Source organism: Protopterus annectens, chromosome 5.part0 (assembly GCF_019279795.1).
Source record: "Protopterus annectens isolate FY-2018-M chromosome 5.part0, PAN1.0, whole genome shotgun sequence".
NCBI lineage: Eukaryota > Metazoa > Chordata > Ceratodontiformes > Protopteridae > Protopterus > Protopterus annectens.
In genome coordinates, this window is record NC_056735.1 from 750876328 (window position 1) to 750894217 (window position 17890).

Sequence of the window (17890 nt, forward strand, 5' to 3'; positions counted from 1 at the left end):
TAGTACACCTGTGGCTCCACAAGGACAGATCCCTAGAGTGGGAGGAAAGGGGGGAGTCCTATGTAGACCGGAGGGCTAGAAGAGGGGCCAAGTATGTGGGGAACAGAGATGGGAAGGATTAGGCTGCTGGCTGTCCTGGCAGGTGAGCATACTAAACCACCTAGCCAGGCCTTCTGGCAGAATCTAGTATGTAGGATTAGCAACAGTTACACATACGTTTAAGTCCTTTGATGGATATTCTTCAGGGGGGGACTTGGTCCTATTCCTGTAATGGAGAAGCTTGGTCCTATTCCCTTAATGGGGAATATTAGAATTACTTTAGGTCTGGGCTTTCAACAAAGGAGTAGTTGCAACAGGGTGAAGCAGGACAGTCAAGCTGTTGAATCCAGCCATTTTCTGCAAAATGCACAATAATCCTCTCCACAGTGTCTTTCACTGTTTCTTCTTTATCTTTTTCAAGTTGTGTTATGGAACAGCACTTACTGTACAAGTGATATTTAAAATGTTTGAGATGATGGTAAACCTGTGTTCTTTCAGCACACATACTGCAAACAATTAGACTTTGTTTTTCGTGAGACATGAAATCATCATCTTCTAGTGTTTTCTTGTTGTACAGCCGCCTAGATAAAATGACAGAATTTGCAGGGGCGAAGCATACCACAGGCTTGGCAGTTCAAACTTCGAACTCCCGCATAACAACTTTTACACTTGGATAACCCTCCACTCTCTCCTGGTATCACTCTGTCCAGCAGTTTATTTGTTTTAAATTTGTCAGGCGTGGTTCTATAAACCTCTCATCAAAAAAAATGGAGTGACAGTCGTAAATCTTGAGCATATCTCTTCTTTCTAGTTCCATCATGAAGTGATTTGAGGAAACGGTTGTCAGTAGCGTTAATCATTAATGCCTTAACAACATTATGGAAATTATCGAAACAACTTTTTAGGGAGAAAAGTGGAATGTGATGATCAACAAGCGACTTGGGTTCTTTTGGCTCTTGAACAGAGGATTCTTCATTTTCTTCAGTCTCATCTTGAACTATGAAATAATTTAGACTGTCAGCATCTTCATCTGCATCACTACTGTATTCTGCTGGACTTAAGGACAGATTAACATCTTCATCAAAATCTAGTTTATCTTTAAATTTGGCATCCGGAAAGTGTATTGTTTTGCTGTAAATTCAGACGAAAGATTAGTGCAGACTTGTACTTTTTAGTGGCAAGACATTTGCAGCCAATGGTACCGTTTCTTGGACAAGCTTCAAATGACAACCAGGAATGTTACTGGATTGCTCAGCATATACTTACTTCAGTACATTAGCAACTGGAAATTAAACTATGAGTAAATGTATTGTTAGTAACACAATGGAAAGTGAGGTTAAGAAGCAGAAAAGTTTCTAGGTTAAGAAGCAGAAAAGTTTCTATTACAACAGACTGATGTATTTAAAAGCCCACAATAATATGTTTCGCTAAAATATACCCCGGATGGACTGCTTGCCATAAAGTACAGTTGTGTACACTTACCATAAATGTAGATGTTCGAGTGTCTGTTGCAGTCATAACATTTGGGTTTATCCTTGCCAGGGTAGCCCTCGGCCAGCCCTGACACCAGAGGCTTAGTATTTCTGCATCAGTTGCTGTTGCTTGAGGATGGATGTCAGGTCATCAGTAGTATAAAGTAAGGCAGCCACCATTACATTATTTTTTCTTGCCTGAACCTGTCAGGAGCCCCCAAGTAGGAGCCAGTTTCTGGTGCAAGAACCCCACCAGTGGAAAATAAATACCAATACGTCTCTTGTAAGGAAAGAGAAGAAGGTGGGATAGAGGGAAAGAAACCAGGACTGCAACAGTGAATACACTCAAACATCTACAAAGTGTACATAACTGTACTATGTTCTTCGTGTTCCACTGTTGCAGTCATTACATTTGGGTTGATTCTTAAAGTTGAGGAAATGGGTGTAGGCAGTCAAGGAAACTAGGGGATGGCTAGGATGCCCTGCAAGATTTCAGAGGTAAACCTTGCCCTGGATCTGGAGAAGAGAGGCAGGTGGTAATGCTTGGCAAAAGTGTTAACAGATGTCCAGATGGCAGCCTCCAGGACATCCCTGGTGGGGACTCCTCTGTGGAAAGCTGCAGAGGTGGAGGCTGCTCAGGTGGAGCATGTCCTGACCCCCTTGGAGGGAGGGAGGCTTTCCATGCTGTTTGTAGCAGAAAAGTACAGTTGTGTACACTTACCTTAAATGTAGATGTTGGTGTGTATTCACTGTTGCAGTCATTACATTGTGGTAATCTGCTGGCAGGTTGCCCTCAGTCAGCCTGAATAACAAAGTCTTGGGTCCTGTGTCGGTTGCTGTCTCCTCTTTCATGACATCAGGTTGTCAGGTATTAAAACATGCAGCCAACACCATTTTAATCAGTCTTTCTTGCCGCACGATGCCCGAAGCAGAAGCAGTTCGCAAGTGCCAGTCGGCTGACTCCTGAAATTTTCATATTCAAGTTTCAGAACCGAGTCTTCAAACTAAAGCTAAGTACCCCGTTGGGGAAACTTTTTCTTGCTCTTTACCGATGTCAGTAAAAGTTAATAATTGCATTACTTGTGGAAAGCAAATACCTCAATAAGGATTTTCATTTGTACTGTATTCCTTGCCTAAGCCCTGATCACAACGTGCCTTGCTGTCGGTTTTGTGCTAAATTTAACCAATGCATTATTAAGCGTCGGTATATTTTTGCTTCTAAATATTTTGGTTCAAGATTTAACTACCCTGAAATGTCCTCTGTTAGCAATCCAACTACCGGAGTTCACAAAAAATGCAAGGAAAAAGACAGAGACAGACCGTCGAGGTCCAAAACTGACGACAAAGCTTCTCCTAAGCCAGTAGCCGGGTCGCCGGTACTCAGTGAGGTGCTTTCGCAGCCCCTGATACCCACTACTTTTGAGTCACAGGCCTCTACAAAGACCCATTTGGAGTCTGGCATACAAAGTATTGAACCCGTTGATGTCTCTCCCTTGGGTCTAGAGCCACTGAGCAGGCACCGGCTTCTGAGGGTGTTTTCAGGCCTCAACATTTTTATATTAAACCAATGCCAATAACAAAAACAAGGTCAAAAACAACTTCTATGTCTAAAAAAACAATGCATGAGCCACGTGCTCAGGTCCCTATGCCTAAAAAACAGATGATCAAAATGGCTGAGGATTTAATTACCTTGATCAGGGGTTCCCAACTCCCCCTGCTAAGAGGCCTAGGCAAGGCACTGATTATGAATCTTCAGATCAGGTTTCCATTTCTTCTGATTCCTCTTCTGATTAGGAATTTTCTTTTCCACCCTATGAGGATTCTGATGCAGAGGAATCCATCCCATCTGCATCTCCTCCTGAGGAGTACTCTATTGGAGAGACTTTGCATACTTTAAGGGAACATTTTCACTGGGAGAGTCAGGTCAAAAAAGAGGCTTAGGGATTTTCTCCTTCTTCCTCAGTATAGGCCTTTGGCAATATCTCCTGTATTAGACATTGTTGATGATGTGTTCTCGGAATCAAGCATGGCTTCTGATTCCCTGCCTCCGGCTCCTAGTAAGCAAGACAGATATTACAGGGTTCCTGACTCCCAAAAATTTATTTTCAAAAATCCTGCTGCTGATCCTGAGACTATTTCTCAGGGTCCCAAGGGTGTTAAGGCTTCTACAGCCAAAAATCCTTCCCCTTCTGATAGAGATTCCAGGGCACTGGATAGATGGGGTAAGAAGGTTTATACATCTGCAACCTTGGCAATCAGGGCTTTAAACTGCCAGTTTCATATGCTTAAATATCAACAGCATGTTAAGGGCTTACTGAAACAGAAAATGATGTTGATTTCTGATTGTGTGGAAAATAAGAGTTACAGGATTTATTGCATTCAGCAGAACAGGTTGGAAAGCATAGTTTGTAATGTGGTTGTGATCCTTGGAGGCGTCTTGTAGGGCCGCTGTTACTAGATCTGTGAATAGAAGGCATGCCTGGCAAAAGGAGCAAAATCTGCCTGATCATGTCAAAGCTAACTTGTTGGATGCCCCTTTGCAGCATGATACTGTGTTCAGTAATAAGGGAGAAGTGGTTTTAAAGAAAATGGAAGACAAAGCTAAATCTATGCAAACTGTAAAAGATTTCTTGCAAGTGCAGCCAACCAGGTTCAATAGGGCACTGGTCTACTAAAAATTGGTCCTTTCCTGTGTCCAACAAAGCCACTCAGGGCAAACCCAGGCACTCAAAAAGCTCCAGATATCAATCACAGGGTTCTTACAGGTCAAAGCAATGGGGAAACAAAGCACAACCATAGAGTAAGGAGTCTCAAAGACTTTCCTCTACCATCTCCAAGCACTTATCTTTTGGTAGCCTCCTTGGGGGGAAAACTAGCACTTCATGCACAAAATTGGCAGTTAATTATCCAGGACAAGTGGGTATATTAAACATTGTATCTCAGGGGTACAGATTTCATTTCTGTACTTTGCCAATTCCAAACGGATGGCCGGATCTGCCATGTACCTGGACATTCCAAAATTCAAAATGCTGACTTTACAACAGTTACTGCCTATGCTAGGCAAGATTGCTTGGTTAGTAACTCTGGACTTAAGAGGCATACCTGCATATCCCAATAAGGGAATTATGCAGAAGATACCTCCGCTTCAAAGCAGGTTTTTTGCATTACCAATTCTCTGCACTGCCCTTTGGCTTATCTACTGTGCCCAGGGTCTTTACAAAGTGCCTGGCACCAGTAATTGCATTCTGCAGACAAAGAAACATCCAAATTTATCCTTATCTGGACGATTGTCTCATTCAAGCAGAGGACAAGGACACTCTTCTTCAACATCTGGCATTTGTAAAAAGGCTTCTAGCATGCCTAGGGTACACCATAAACAAAATGAAATCACAACTAGTACCCTCTCAAATAATTACATTATTGGGTGCAAGCTTGAATACAACTGCCCAGATTACTTACCTCATGCCAGATGAACAAAGGCAATTGACAACGTACTTCAAATAAATGGCAACAAAAACCCAATTATCTGCAAGACAAATTCTGCAGGCTTTGGGATTCATGGCATCCTGCATTCTACTAATTCCATATGCGAGACTGCATATGAGGAAACTTCAATGGTACCTAAAAAGTTTATAGAGTCAACATTGTCACAGCCTGGAAACAATTATTCCTCTCATTCACTACCCGCAACAGGAGTTTCTTTGGTGGGCAGAGACATGTCACCAAAACAAGGGACTGTCATTCACTCTACGCCCTGCCACGCAAATCCTAACTACAGATACATCAGACTATGCTTGGGGGGCCCACCTGGCAGGGAGATGCATTCAGGGCAAATGGAGCCCAAACCAAATGCATCTGCATATCAACCAGAAAGAAATGCTAGCTGTTCAGAATGCTCTGACAGCCTTCAAGGACTTACTTCATCCAGGACAACTACTGATAAGGATGGACAACACCACAGTTATGTGGTACATAAACAAGCAGGGGGGGGGTACACATTCCTACCTCCCCCCCTTTGCAGACTAGCCATGGCCTTGTGGAACACAGCCTTGACTTACCAAATAAATCTTCAAGCACAATTCCTGTCAGGAAAGCAAAATACTCTGGCAGACAACCTAAGCAGAAATCTTATGGACTCACACAAATGGAAACTGTATCCACAAATCTTCAGCATGTTAACACAGAAATGGGGGAGCCCAGACATCTATTTGCCTCTCCCCAAAACTATCAGTTGGACAAATTCTGCACAAGAACTCTATCACAAAAAAGCATGGAAAGTGGATGCTCTATCCTACAGCTGGAAAAACCTATCAGTCTATGCCTTTCCCCCTCTGCCTCTACTCTCCAAGGTCTTACTGAAAGTCAGACAGGAAAAAACAAAAATGATCTTAATTGTTCTGGACTGGCCTCGCCAGCACTGGTACCCACTTCTAAGGAATGTGTCACACCTTCCTCCATGGTACTTCCCTCAAACATCTCATCTACTGTCTTAGCAGAACTTTCACATTCTGCATACTCAGCTCCAAACTCTGAATCTTGCTGCATGGCTAATCAACTAATTATTCAAACCACATCTCTCAGTAAACCTGTGATGGATGTAATTTTGGAAGCCAGAAGGCCGAGTACTAGAAAATCTTATGCTTATAAATGGAATTCTGTGCTTGGAACCAAGCACAAAGAATAGACACAGCAAAGCCAAATATTCCTCAGATTTTACAATACTTAACTGAGATGCTTGACAAGGGCCTATCTTTTTCTTCAATAAAAATCCATGCCTCTGCCATCTCAGCTCATTACAACACAGAGCCTCCCCTCTTTTCTCATCCACTGCTTAAACAGCATCACAGAGGGGCCAAAAACTTAAGGTGTCCCAGGAGAACTCCAACTCCTGCATGGGACCTCAATTTTGGGCTGGAAAACCTCACCCTGCCTCCTTTTAAACCAGCAGCTACTGTGGATATAAAATTTCTATATTGGAAGACAGCTTTTCTTTTGGCAGTCACTTCAGCAAGAAGGGTTTCAGAACTACAGGCTCTAGTGGCACTCAGAACCAATCCTTCTTTTATGCCTAAGGTGGTATCCAGTGTGGCTATTAACCAGACCATTCACCTGCCAACATTTTTTCTAAATCCGCAGAACAAGGGGTAGCGGATTCTGCATTCATTGGATATACACAGACAAATAAGATTCTACTTAAACAGGACAAAAATCTCTAAGAAAGTCTGAGCAACTACTGGTAGCATTTGCTGCATGATCAGAGGGGAAGGCAATATCAAAGCAGACTATTTCTAAATGGATAAGCCACTGCATTAATTTCTGCTATTTGCACCATGGTAAATTTGTCCCCAAGGGGATCAGATCCCATTCCACCAGTCCTGCCTCTACTTCAGCAGCTTTTCTCAGAGGGGTCCCAACCAAAGACATTCTTGAAGCTGCTACTTGGAGCTCTGTTCATGCATTCACAAAGCATTATCATTTACCTCTCTTCTCTAAATCCAGGGCAGGCTTTGCCACTGCAGTCCTGCAGGGCCTTATAGCTGCTCCTAATGCTGTTTAGTTCCATCCTCCCATCCATAACTTTGGGATTCTACCCAAATGTAATGACTGCATCAGTGAAACACAAAGAACATATTACAGTTGTGTACACTTACCATAAATATAAATGTTCGAGTGTATTCACTGTTGCAGTCCAGGTTACCCACCCGCCATCCCCCATTCAATACCTTTTCCTTCCTTCACTATACTCAAAATCCTTTGTGGTGTATTTGCTTTTAGTTGAAGGTAAATTTTCTTCCCCTGTAGCAAAGCTAACCAGCAACTGATCAGACTTTCTGAAGGATTTAGTCCTGTCTAGATATAATCTGAGCTGTCTGTGCACATCTAGAGAATGAAGAGCCCTTTCCCTCTTGTTGTGGGGAATAGGAAAAAAGGTGGAGAAATGAATGGATTGGTTGAGAGCCACACTTGACACCACCTTGGGCATGAAGGATGTGTTAGGATACCCTGTCTGCATGGAAGATGATGAAGGGTTCCACAGCCATCAGTGCTTGCATCTCAGAGACTCTTCTGCCTGAAGTGATGGCCAGAAGAAATGCCGTCTTCCAGGAGAGAAATTTTAGCTCTGTAGAAGAAGCTGGTTCAAAAGGGGGCAGGGTGAGCTTTTCCAATACAAAGTTAAGGTCCCAAGCTGGTGTTGGTGCACATCTGGGTGGCCTCAAGTTGCTAGCCCCTCTTAGGAACTGTTTGATCAAAGGGTGTGAGAAAAGGGGTTGTTCAGTGGGAAAATGATCAGAAATAGCAGAGGCATGAATTTTTATAGAGGAGAAAGAGAGACCACTGTGTAGTAGGTCAGCTAAATAATCCAGGATGAGAGGGAGGGAGGCAGGGGTGTGCCATATTGGCTCCCTTAGCCTGGATCCAGCTGCAGAACCTTTTCCCTTTATCAGCATAAGACTTTCTGGTGCTAGAGCATCTGGCCTCATGGATAACATCCCAAACCTGTTTACTGAGGTTGGCAGATTGGTTCAGGGTTAGGGAATAAGCCAAGCTGCTGCAATTGGGGATGCATGAATTCCCCTTTCCTCTGGGTCAGGAGGTTTGGAATCTGAGGAAGATGCCATGGAGGCAGTGGGCCAGGCTGTGCAGCAAGTGGTACCAGTGCTGCCGGGGCCAGTCTGGAGCTATAAGAATGGTCCTTGGTTGATCTTCCCTTATTTTGAGCAGTACCCTGGGGATGACAGGTAGTGGAGGAAAGGCACAGACCAATAGAATGACCGAGGGGAAGGACAGAGCATCCACTTTCCAAGCCATGCAGTGATGGTCCCTGGTGCAGAATTTGCTGAGCTGATGTTTGGTGTGGGAGGCAAAGAGGTTGACCTTTGGGGTTCCCCATTTCTGAATTATCAGGATGAATGTACTTCTGTTGAGCTGCCACTTGTGTGGGTCCAGAAGATTTCTGCTTAATTGGTCTGCCAGAGAGTTGAGAGAGCCTGGTAGAATTGTGCTAACAGGTGTAGTTACATGACAGAGGCTGTGTGCCAAAGGGTCATGGTGAGCCTGTATAGAGGGTAGGAGTGAGTCCCTCCCTGCTTGTTGATGTTCCACAGACAACCACAAGGCATTCTATAACTATGTCAAGAATCTAAATGGCAATGCTCAGATCTGCTCTGAGATATAACAGAATGTCATTGAATATACTGATTCCTAGGATATTGCCAATATCCTGGTAGATCAATTCAGAACCAACTTCACCCCCCTCTCACCCCCTAAATGGCCCATCTCAATACTGGAAGATTGCCAAATTCCAGTAATAACGGCCACACAGGTAAATAAACGCACTCTCCAAAGCTAAGAATACAGCATCCATGGGACCAGATGACATCCCGGGCTGTGTACTACATGAACTACAAAATGAACTGGTACCTCACCTAAGTGTCATGTTTAATCATAGCCTCACCTCAGGCTTCATGCCCACTGAGTGGTGCACAGCTACAGTTATCCCACTCCACAAGGTGGGATCCACCTTGGATCCTGGGAACTACTGCCCAATCAGTCTGACGAGCCTGATCTGCAAGGCCGTGGAATGTATTATCATGGAAATTACAAACAAAGGCATTGGCAACCTTCAAACATTAGACCCCACCTAGTTTGGGTTCGTGAAGGGCTGATCTTGTCTCCTGAACCTGACTGACCTCTTTGAATCAGTCTCCAGAGCCGTGGACGAGGGTAAGGTGGTCCACACAGCCTATGTGGACCTCGCCAAAGCCTTTGACACCACCCCCCAATGTGGGGTCATAGATAAACTTACTAAGCTGGGCATTAATCCCTACGTCACTTGATGGGTTGCCAACTGGCTTACTGACAGAACCCACACTGTACAAGTAGCTGACTCCAAATCCAGCTCCAGACAAGTGGAGTACCTCAGGGTCCAGTCCTGGGACCCCTCGTTTGGCATCTATTTCTCTGAAGTACAAGCCACAACTAAGGGACTCTGGCTAACAAAGTTCACAGATGACTGCAAAATGGGAGCCATTATTGAATCTCCAAATGATGTGGATACTCTACAAAAGGGCCTTACAGAAACAGATGCTTGGTGCCAGAGCCATGGGCTCAAGCTCAATGCCAAGAAATATATAGTTATCCCCTTTATATACCTGTGAATTACCACATAGGTGGCAGTACACTAAACACTGAAAGTGTGATTAGAGACTTAGGGACCACAGGTAGACAGTGGTCTCACCTTTGATAACCACATCGCAACAGTCTGGAAATCCTTCTATGTGGCACACCTCATCACTAAGGGCTTTTCATCCAGAAAAAGGAGGTCATTGTCCCACTGTACTCATCCCTCATTAGACCCATTATAAAATACGATGCCCCATTTGGTATGTACCTCTCAAGACACCTGCAACTGGAAAGGCCGCAGAAATACATCACTAAAAGAATCACAGGCCTAAAGCAGATGCCCTATGCTGACCGATTAAAAAACACCAGCTATACTCTGTCACATATAGTCTACTCAGAGGCGATCTCTGCTCAACATACAAGGCCATGTCAAACTCAGAGCTGTTGGACATGCTACACTTAAAGAAATCCCAATCCCTCAGAGCCACATGCTCCAGGGATCTAAACCTTGTCATCACAATAAACAAAACATGCTGGAGGGATAGGTTCCTGACCCAGAGACTCCTCAGACTCTGGAATAGAATGCCCATACATGTCAAGCAGAGCGCCTCTTTGACCCTCTTCAAAAGGAACCTTGACAGCTGGATGGGAAAAAGGAAATTCACCCCAGGGATCATGTCAGTTGCTCTGCTAGACTGGGGTCCAGGAAGTAAATAGTGTGGGAAAACATAGCCAGGGAATTGTTATGGGAATTGTTATGGCTAGGCTTGTATAGGCCCTAGGGCTGATAGCAAAGTACTAAGCTATGAACATCATAGTGGTACTGTCTGTTTTCATCAGGAGAGACCCTGGAGAAAGAATGGGCTTGAAAGCTATCAAGGCATGCTGCACAGCCATCATCTCTTTTTGATTGATGTGCAGAGGGATTTGCTGCAGGCTCCATTGGCCCTGTATGCAAGTGCTGTCCAGGTGTGCACTCCAAGTATAGTCTGATGCATCTGTGGTGAGGGTCTGGGTGTCAGGGGGTGGGGAGAAAGGCAGTCCCTTGTTGTGGGAGCATGCTCTTGCCCACCACAGAAAATCTTTTCTGAGGCAAGGAATTATAGGTAGAATCAGATCTTGAGTGTGTGGTACCACTGAAGTTTCCTCATATGCAGTCTGGCAAATGGAATGAGTAGAATGCAAGGTGACATGAATCCCAGAGCTTGCAGGATCTTCCTTGCAGATAGCTGGGGCCTGGTGGCTAGTTGAGAGAAGTAGGCATGTCTAGCCTGTCAGGAAACTTTGTTTCTCTGGTGTAAGGTATGCCATCTGGGATGCTGTGTCCAGACTTGCTCCCAGGAAGATTATCCTTTAGGTGGGCACCTGTTTGGATTTTTTTCCATTGACTGTGTACCCTAGGGAGGCTAGTAGGGTCTTTACAAAGGCCAGGTGCTTGAGCACCTTTTCCTGACTGCCTGAATGAGGCAGTCGTCCAACTATGGGTGAATCTGAATATTTCTTTGTCTGCAAAAGGCAATGGCTGGAGCCAGAGATTTTATGAAAACTCTGGGAGCAGTAGATAAGCCAAAGGGAAGCACAGAGAACTGAAAGTGTTGAGATCCTGCCCTGAAGCTGAGATATTTCCTGCATGATTCCCCTGATAGGAATGTGGAGGTAGCCCTCTTTTAGATCTAGGGTGGCTAGCCAAGTGTCCTTGGAGAGCATGGGTAGCAGCTGCTGGAGAGTGAGCATTTTGAATTTTGGGATCACCAGGAAGGTGTTTAGGATGGATAGATGAGGATAGATCAGGACGGAGGACCAGGTGCCCTCTTTTCTGGGCACCAGAAAAGGTCTGGAGTAGAAATCTTGGCCTATCTGTTCTGAAGGAACATGTTCTACTGCCCTCAGAGAGCAGGGAAAGGATTTGCTTTTGAGCCTCTGCCCACTGACTTGTTGGTAGATCTGGCAACCCTTTTGGGGTTGGAAGGGTGTGGAAGGAAAATTTGTATCCCTGAGACACAATGTTCAGAACCCAGTGGTCCTTGGTAATGGCCCAGGTGTTTGAGTGAAAGGAGAGTTTTCCTCCTAGGAGTAAGTGATGGTGGGCAGAGGGAGGGGCTGGAGGAGGTGAGCCATTGTGAGTTCTTAACATAAGGGGGTGGCTTAGAACTCCCTGGTTTCAAAGTGGAGGTAAGTCCACTGCTTAGATCTCTGCACTCCCTGTGGCTACTGTCTGGAAGGGGATCTGTTTCCACAGGGCCTAAGCTGGGCTGGTTTACTGGGAGCAGGAAAGGACCAGTGTTTGGAGGGACAATGCCTGCTGAACCTAGGGGGCTGAACCTGCAAGAAATCCTTAACTGTTTGCGTAGATTTTTCTTTTTCTTCCATCTTTTCTAAGACTTCTTCTGCTTTAGTGCCAAATAAGTTATCATATTAGAGAGATGAGAACTCCAAGATTCAGTAAATGTAATAATATAGAAAACTCACAAAAAAAACAAAAAAGTTTTAGCAAAAAACTCTCATTCTGAGACTGAGACTTCTTCAGAAAACTTCTAAGTATCTTTTGAGTTTTTTTCTTTTAAGCCTTGCCTTGGAGTTCCTGTCATACCTGAAGTGTTTCTGGATTTGTCAAATAAGTTATGTTTGTGCAAGTGGGCGTCCACCAATTTAGATTTGACATGGCCTGGCAGGGGCTGTTCCTTAAGCCATGAATGCCTTCCAATGACAGATCCAGTGACCACTGCCCTGCAAGAAGCTTCTAGGGCATCAAAACCACAGTGCAAGGTGTGTTTAGTTACCTGACTTGAAGAATGCATTAACTTTTGTAATTCTTTAGATTCTGTCCAAGCAGGACATTTTTTGTTTAAGGAGTTTCAAGGTATGTTGCTGAAATTTCAGCATATGGAACTGACAATTTAATGGCCTGATAGCAAGAGTAGCTGAGGTGTGTACTTTTGTACTCCATCTGTCCATTGCTTGTAAATCCCTGTCTGAGGGGGTGGGATTCTTAGCAGAGGTTGCTTTAATCCCTTTAGGCCCTTGAGAAATGACCTCAGGGTCAGCAGTAGGATTTTTAAAAATATATTTGTGTGAGTCAGGGACTCTCTTGTACCTATCTAGTTTTCTGATGGCAGGAGGGAGGGCATCAGGAGTCAAGCTGGATTTGAGGAAAACATCCTCCACAATATCCAGGACTGGGGGTAGCCAAGGGTCTGTGCTGTGGAAGAGCTAGGAATTCCCAGAGTCTCTTTTTAGACTGAGGGTAGTCTTGACTCTCACATTGGAAATGCTCCCTTAAGGTATGGTCCTCTGGGGAGAGGCTGAACGAATGGAATCCTCTGCATCAGAATCCTCATAACTGGAGAGGGGTTGCATGTCTTCATATTCAGATGCATCAGATTCATCTGACTCTTGTTCAGACAAAACTACTGGGGACAGATCTCTTTTCCTTTAAGAAGGGTAGCTTGGCTACCCCGATCAGTATGATACGGTCCTCTGCCATTTTAAGCATTTGAGAATGAGGCAAGGTAGCAGGTGTCTGAGAGTGGGTTTCGGTTTCTTGGGTGTGGTTCGTACACTGGGCCTAAGAAACTCATTTTTGAAAGAACGGTAGTCACGAAAGAAGATGGTTTGTGTCGAGAATCAGTAATGCGAAGGACTTCCTTGGAATCCGGTACCTGCTCAGCGGATCCGGACCCATCTGAGGTATAGATGACCACAGGATCCTTAGTCGAAGAAGAGTTTTGCGGCATACCAGACTCCGATAGGGTCTTGGTAGTGGCCTATGAATCCACAGAAGTGGACATCAGGGCCTGCGAAAACACCTGAGTACCAGAGAGCTGGTGACTAGATTAACAGAAGCATTGTCAGTAGGTTTGGACCTGTGTGGTCTGTCTCTGTCTTTATCTTTACATTTTTTTTGGAAGATCTGCTGTCTGTTGGCCTACCAAAGCCATATCGGAATTAGAGGACTGTAAGCGAAAATATACAATAAGGGCCCAACGATGGACAGTTCTGGCACTGAACAAAGCACAGAAGTGACAGTGGGGGAGGTCGTGGTCTGGATCTAAACAAGTGATGCAGTAAGAATAGAAGTATCAGCGTGGTATTTGCTTTCCACAGGCAAGACAATTATTAACTTTTTCTGACATCAGTTAGTACAAGAAAAAAGGATCCCCAACGGGGTACTTAGATTTAGAAAACGTCAACTTCAATTTGGTAAGCAAAAAGACAGCGGCCGACCAGCACTCATGCAAACTGCTTCTGCTTTGGGCTCCATAGCAAGAAAGACTGATGTAATGGCGTCGTCTGCCTTAGTTTATACTATTGATGACCTAACGTCAGTCCTTAAGTGACAGAAACTGACGCAGAAATACTAAGTCTCTGGTATTCAGGCCGGCCGAGGGCTACCCTGGCAGGGATAACCCAAATGTGAGGACTGAAACATTGAAACATGAAGAACATCATACAGGATGTTTGGATTTGTTTTTTATTTATTTACTTTGACCTTTGTTGACCAGGGTACATCTGACTTGGCAGGTGCCATTTTTCAGTAAAGGCCTGGGGAGAAAAGCTCCATATAGAAAAACACTAAATACAGAAAAAAGAAAACACAACACAGAAAGCACTGTAAAAGATGGTACATAGCAGGAATAAGGAGGACATAAGATAACAGGTTAATGTTAGCCTGTGGAACTGGGAAGGTACAAACATGAATGAGCATGTAGATCAGCAGAGACAGGTACATTTTATAAGGTCACACTAGTATTTTGCTAAAAGTGATAGGCAGGTAAGTGAAGTAGGTTCATAGGTTGGTACTAGGCTATCAGCCCTAGGGCCTATACAAGCCTAGCTATAACAATTCCCTGGCTATTTCTTCCCACACTATTTACTTCCCTGGACCCCTGTCTAGCAGGGCGACTGATGTGATCCCCGGGGTGAATTTCCTTTCTCCCATCCAATCGTCAAGGTTCCTTTTGAAGAGGACCAAAGAGGCACTCTGCTTGACATGTATGGGCAATCTATTCCAGAGTCTGGGGAGTCTCTGGGTCAGGAACCTATCCCTCCAGCATGTTTTGTTTACTGTGATGACAAGGTTTAGATCCCTAGAGCATGTGGCTCTGAGGGATTGGGATTTCTTTAAGTGTAGCATGTCCAACAGCTCTGGGTTTGACATGGCCTTGTATGTTAAGCAAAGATAGTCTCTGAGTAGACGATATGCGACAGAGTATAGCTGGAGTTTTTTAAGGCGGTCAGTGTAGGGCATCTGCTTTAGGCCTGTGATTCTTTTAGTGAGGTATTTCTGTGGCCTTTCCAGTTGTTGCAGATGTCTTGAGAGGTACATACCAAATGGGGCATTGTATTCTATAATGGGTCTAATGAGGGATGAGTACAGTGGGACAATGACCTCCTTTTTTCTGGATGAAAAGCCCTTAGTGATGAGGTGTGCCACATAGAAGGATTTCCTGACTGTTGTGGTGATGTGGTTATCGAAGGTGAGACCACTGTCCACCTGTGTCCCCAAGTCTCTTATCAAACTTTCAGTGTTTAGTGTACTGCCACCTATATGGTAATTCATGGATACATGTTTTTTCCCAAAGAGGATAACTATACATTTCTTGGCATTGAGCTTGAGCCCATGGCTCTGGCACCAAGCATCTGTTTCTGTAAGGCCCTTTTGTAGAGTATCTACATCATTTGGGGATTCAATAATGGCTCCCAGTTTGCAGTCATCTGCAAACTTTGTTATCCAGAGTCCCTTAGTGTTGGCCTGTACTTCAGAGAAGTAGATGCCAAACAAGAGCGGTCCCAGGACTGAACCCTGAGGTGCTCCACTTGTCACTTGTCTGGAGCTGGATTTGGAGTCGGCTACTTTTACAGTGTGGGTTCTATCAGTAAGCCAGTTAGCAACCCATTGGGTGACGTAGGGATTAATGCCCAGCTTAGTAAGTTTATCTATGATTCCAGAGTGGGGATGGTGTCAAAGGCCTTGGCAAGGTCTAGATAGGCTGTGTGGACCACTTTACCCTTGTCCATGGCTCTGGAGACTGATTCAAAGAAGTCAATCAAGTTTAGGAGACATGATCAGCCCTTCACAAACCCAAACTGGGTGGGGTCCAGTGTTTGAAGGTTGCCAATGTCTTTGTTTATAAGTTCCATGATAATACGCTCCATGGCCTTGCAGATAAGTCTTGTCAGACTGATGGGACGGTAGTTTACTGGATCCAAGGTGGATTCCCCCTTGTGGAGTGGGATAACTGTAGCTGTGCGCCACTCAGTGGGCACGAAACCTGAGGTGAGGCTATGATTAAACATGACACTTAGGTGAGGTGCCAGTTCATATTGTAGTTCATGTAGTACACAGCCTGGGATGTCATCTGGTCCCATGGATGCTGTATTCTTAGCTTTGGAGAGTACATGTTTTACCTGTGTGGCCGTTATTACCGGAATTTGGCAATCTTCCGGTATTGAGATGGGCCATTTAGGGGTGAAGTTGGCACTGAATCGATCTGCCAATATATTGGCAATATCCTTGGGATCAGTATATTTAATGCCATTCTCTTTTAGCTCAGAGCAGATCTGAGCATTGCCATTTAGATTCTTGACATAGTTATAGAATGCCTTGTTGTTGTCTTTGGAATCTTTGGCAATTTTATTTTCGTAATTAGCTTTGGAGGATTTTATGAGGGATCTCAGTTTCTTACCGAGGCTGGTGAGGAAGTTTTTTGCATCCTGGGATTTTCCTCTTTTCTGCAACAGTTTCTTCCTTTTGTTGTAAAGTTTGTTTATGGCAGGGACCACCAGATTGGCTTTTTTGGATGAGAGCATCTTGGTTCTATTTGGGATGGCACGATTTATGCATGAGTGGATGTGCTCGTACAGTGCCTTAGTGTAGGATTCAGCAGTTGAACTTTTAGCTCCCATCTGCATGTGTGTCATGAAGTTTGTCACTTCTGACTTGAGTAGCATGAAGTTGGCTTTGGAGAAGTTTTGTATGGAGGTTTCCTTACTGGGGGGTGGGGGTGGGATGTGGATGTTAAGCGTAATTAGCTTATGGTCAGACGTGACTAACGAGGGGGTGACCATAGGTGTGGAGCATCGATTTCCCATGTTGGTAATGACCAGGTCTAGGATACTGGAGCCCCTAGTGGGACTATGGATTAGTTGATCCAGGGCGTTGGAATTTATGAATTCCAAGAACCGTTGGGCAAAGGTGTTGGTACAGGAGTAGCTTTCCCAGTTAATGGCAGGGTAGTTAAAATCACCCAGTATTAGGGTGCTTGGTTCTATCTTAATATTTTCCAGTATGTTTAGAAAGGTGTAGTGAGAATCTTGGGGTATGGTGGGGGATCTGTAGCAAGCTACAAATTGGATTGCAGTCTTACCTAGTGTTAGTTGCACCTGGAGAATTTCAGATGCATTGTGTTGGGCAACTAGCCTGGTGGTGTGAATATCCTTGGTGAATATTGACACCTTCCTCCACCTTTTTGTTTTCTGTCCTTTTGTGGCCGAAAAGTGTAGCAAGAGTTGTAGCCTGGTATTGCAGGGTGCTCTGAGCCTTGAACCAGGTCTCAGTTACTGCACAGATATGGATGTTCTCCATTTTTAGGAGTGCCTCGAGAGAGTGCATTTTGAGGTTTAGACTTCTAGCATTGAGTAGCATTACCTTCAGATTTTGCATGCTTGTACCTGTTACGGTGGTGGTTTTGTTCTTTGAACTTTACCTAAAAAGGCACTATAGGGTGGCAAGAACCTTAGCCAGTAACCTGAATCCCAGAGGCGACAGGTGCAGACCATCTCTGGCAAAGCATCGTGGTCTGTCAATCATGTCGTCCCAGGCAGATAGATACTGGATCCCCTTTGAATGACACCAGAAGCTTAGCCAATTGTTGAAGTCAATCATTTTGTCCTTATATTGTGGTATCATTCTGGGCGAAGGCAGGATGCTACTCAGGGCTAGGGTCATACCTGCCTGGGCCACATGATCCGAGAGCTCTTCCATGTCTCTTTCATGTAGTCCAGGGAGTACGTCTAAGTCACTGCAACATGGACAATGACAGAGTCATATTTTACTTTCATCAAGTGACTTGAGTGCATGCTATGTGGTGGATCCTGGCACCCACAGGCAGCTGACTATAATAATTCCATTTAAGCCCAGGGCTTTTATTTTATTGGCCTTTAGTTTCACTTAATGTGATATCTCTCATTAAAACTCTTGATTTTTTCCAAATTTAACTTTTACAATGTTATTTATGAACAATTAGTTTAAATCT

General features: G+C 44.4%; 1 pseudogene; it reads right to left on the bottom strand.

The window, feature by feature from the left end:
* Nucleotides 1-313: 313 nt before the first annotated feature.
* LOC122802187 overlaps nucleotides 314-17890 on the bottom strand; it is a 165127-nt pseudogene continuing 147550 nt past the window's right edge.